This window comes from Ammodytes marinus, assembly GCF_949987685.1.
Source record: "Ammodytes marinus genome assembly, chromosome: 23".
Classification (NCBI taxonomy): Eukaryota; Metazoa; Chordata; class Actinopteri; order Uranoscopiformes; family Ammodytidae; genus Ammodytes; species Ammodytes marinus.
Window position 1 is genome coordinate 17,602,113 of NC_137227.1, and position 4,379 is coordinate 17,606,491.

Here is a 4,379-nt window from a genome sequence, read left to right on the forward strand (position 1 = left end):
GACAAAGTTCAGGTTAAAGGAGCAGTGTGTAGAATTTATTTGAATTTTTTTTCAGAACAGACTTGGTAGAAATGGAATATCATATTCATAAGTGTGTTCTAGAATAATGTTTAATCGCTTGAAAATATTAGTTGTTTTTTGTCCTTGAAAGGCCACCGTAGCTTCTGTTATTATTCGAAAGCGGTGGGGTTACCCAGGGAGCATTGCATTCTAGAATTTTCACAACTAAAATTCACACTCTTAATATTCTGATATTACACACTGCACCTTTAACATTAATTTAATATTAATGTAGGTTTCAGAGTGATACAAAAAGGCCTTGAATGAAGCATTATTTGGACACAATTGACCAACAGGAACACATTGTATTGATTCTATTGTTGGATTAGATGGATACATTTGATATAGATTGCTTTAATGTCATAGCACATTGAGACATTTAAACCTGCAGTGTGTAGAATTGTGGGTTTTATTTCCTAGCAGATTTTGTAGAAAGTAATTATAATATCCAGTTAAAGTGAAGGCCACTGTATAGCTTCTGTTATTATTCGAAAGGGATGGGGTTACCCAGGGAGCGTTGCATTCTAGAACTTTGTAGAACTTTCTTGATGATGTCATATTACACACTGCACCTTTAACTGTCTAAAATTGCAATCATTCTGAGGTTTTGCCAACTTTTCTACAAATTAGTTTCTACTCTACCGATAAAGAAGCGGCAAAATATATGACTACTAACTTATTTTCTAGTGGACACAGCATTCAGTGCATGTTATTTTTCGTTTTTATAAAAGGTGTGGAGCAAAAAGAGAAGGGGCTTTCACCATGGCAGCCAGGCAGTGGGTCATACTGTGTGTAACCCCCGAAGGATAGAAGTTTGTTTTTATCATTCGCCTGAGTAAATCACATCAGATTGAACTGAGGCTTTTTCAACAGTAATGTATGAACCCTGTGCCCCTAAACAGGCTACAGGCTACAAGCTGTGTGTGTGTGTGTGTGTGTGTGTGTGTGTGTGTGTGTGTATGTGTGTGTAAGTGTACATGGTTTGAAGTCACGTCATTGGAAATTTGCTTTGGTCAACGGGTGGGGAAGGAGGGGGAAGATGTCCAACAGCTTTCGAGCTGTGAAAGGCACACACACACACACACACACACACACACACACACACACACACACACACACACACACACAGCCCCAGCACACACTATCTTTTCGTTGCATGCTTGCTGCTGCCGTGACAGGCATCACAAAAAGAGTAAAAGGAAAAAAAATAGATACACACACTCAAGTGCTGCCAATGGCCACCCACGGATCGAAAGCACACACACACACACACACACACACACACACACACACACACACACACACACACACACACACACACACACACACACACACAGTGAATAGAGTGTGTGGGCAGTGACAGGCGGGCTTTATCTTACTTGGACACTACTGCAAAGGAAGAGGTGTGTCCCAAAAGCTTTCAACAACACAGCCGTTTGCCCTGAGTGTGTGTGTGTGTGTGTGTGTGTGTGTGTGTGTGTGTGTGTGTGTGTCCAGACTGGTCTCTTAATTTTTTCCAGAGCTGTATATATGTGTGTGTGTGTGTGTGTGTGTGTGTGTGTGTGTGTGTGTGTGTGGTCCTTATTATGAAAGAAAAAAATGTTAGTAGGGCTTCTCATGGAATGAATGTTATATTATATTGAATAGTTGTATTCTTGAAAAAAATCTACTATTTTACAAATGCTGTAAACACATTAACCAAAGACCATTGAGGCAATGCTTGTTTTGTTTTTACACATTATTATAACTGTGTGTGAATATGCCTGTGATTTATATGTTCAAAACATGCAGACCAAGAGGTTTAACCTAGATACTGAAGTGACTAGGAACTGACACTTTTCACAGTTTTTTTCTAAAATTCCTTGTGACAGCCTGAAATAGAACTTTGTTGTTAGTTTGTGTGCGTGTGTGTTTGTTTGTGGTTGTGTGTGTGTGTGTGTGTGTGTGTCTGTGTGTGTGTGTGTGTGTATGTGTGTCTGTGTGTGTGTCTGTGTCTGTGTGTGTCTGTCTGTGTGTGTGTGTGTGTGTGTGTGTGTGTGTGTGTGTGTCTGTCTGTGTGTGTGTGTGTGTGTGTGTGTGTGTGTGTGTCTCCAGTTTGACCAAATGCTTTCTCTGTCTGACTGTCAACAACTGGAGTCCCACTCTCTCCATTTCTCACTCTGCTAACGACCGTCTTCTTGCATGAGTGTGTTGTCCATTATTTATGAGGATGCCTTCCCTGTCCACACACACACACACACACGCACACGCGCACACACACACACACACACACACACACACACACACACACACACGCACACACACACACACACACCTGTCTCAAACTCTTGTTTGTGCCCCTCCATCTGCCTGTGGCTTGGCTTGGCTTAGGCCTTAGACACACACACACCCACACCCACCCACCCACACACACACACACACACACACACACACACACACACACACACACACACACACACACACACACACACACACACACACACACACACACACACACACACACACACACACACACACACACACACACACACACACACACACACACACACACACACACACACACACGCACACACACACACACACACACACACTCACACACACTTATTTATTTATATTTGTTTCCCTCAATTAGGACACAGAGCTTGTGATGCATCTTGGTGTCTGCCCGGGTTGATCTTTTGATCCTAGTATTTGTTTTTACCAGCAGTCAAACCCTTCCCTGATACATCACCCAGAGGCCAGTTGGTCATGTTTACTTTCAATAAATAACCGCTGACATTAGCACCAATCAAAGCTGTGGTGTGGAATCAGTGCCCAGATGGCAACTCATGCATTAGTCATCGGACAGGACAATACGCACTCTTTAATTTTTTAATAATGTATCACTCAAGCAAAATAATTTATCCGCCCCACCCACAAGCATTATGTAATATAATGTTTTTTTAAGAAAGGGAGATGGATAAAATGAGACTGAGCAATAATGCATGGGACCTTATTTAATGAACACAAAGTTGGCTGTGCAAACTTTTGAAGCAAATTTTTAAGCAAACCCTGATTGCTTGAACACATTTTTAATTTTAAATGTTATATGATATAATATTGCATTTGACAAAGCTAGTATCTGAGTTTATTTTTCTTTAAGATATTTTTTTTGGCATTTTTTTTTTTATGCTTTTATTGATAGTGTAGAGACAGAGTTGAAATGGGGCAGAGAGGGGAGTGACATGCAGAGAACGACCGCGGGCTGGAATCGAACCCGGGTCCGCTGCTGGCAGAGGCCCCAAGGGAGGGACGCCCTACCAGCTGAGCTAAGGGCGCCCCCTTATCTGAGCTTCTTTAATCCCAATATCAATAACATGTTGCTGATAAAAATCGTAGATCAAATGTTTACATATCCATGATGTATCATCTAAAAAAGTTGTGCGACTGCAATCATATAATATTGCATAACTTGATACAGGCAGTATAGTAAAGTTGTTTAAAAAAACTTATTTATAGTTTAAAGCTGGGGTGGAGGATTTGGGGATAAAATGGCAGTTGGGATAGAGATTTGAATCCAAATACCTCAACCGCTCCACTTGCTCTCTTTGGTCCCTCCCCTATGGTCCCTCCCTGACACGCTCTACTACACCAACAACGTCGTGCCAAAGTGAATGGACAGTCCCAACAGCCAATAAGAACAGAGAATCTGATTTTTTTTTTCTTTTTTTTTTTCACAAACAAAACGCCATTTGTGAACAATTAGGATCTGAACCAGGGACCAATAGACAGGTGTTTGGTAGTGAGTGACTGATGGGTGTGTGTGTGTGTGTGTGTGTGTGTGTGTGTGTGTGTGTGTGTGTGTGTGTGTGTGTGTGTGTGTGTGTGAGAGTGACGCAGGTGAGGACGTTAGTGGGGAAGGGCCAAGCAATTGAGCCCAGGCAGATTAGGGAAGTGAGAGCAGGTGTGAGGATGGATGGATCAGTTTGGTCTAATGGCATCTGGTGGATGAAAGGGCCTGGGGAGTTAAGAATGCTGGACAAGACGCTGTTTAACTTGCACTGCCTTCCAATCCCCATACTTTCTACTATTTAGTATGGTAGAAAAAAAGATTTAGGATGTTTGGGGCGACTGTGGCTCAGTTGGTAGAGCGGGTCGGCCGATGATCAAAGGGTTGGAGGTTCGATCCCTCGCCCTGCCACCTGTGTCAGAGTTGTTGTGTCCTTGCGCAAGACACTTCACCAAACTTGCCTCATGTGAATGTCGATAGTTAGCCTGCTATCGGTGTATGAATGTGTGTGTGAATGGTAACGTGGGAAAGGAAAACAGGTCTCCCTTGC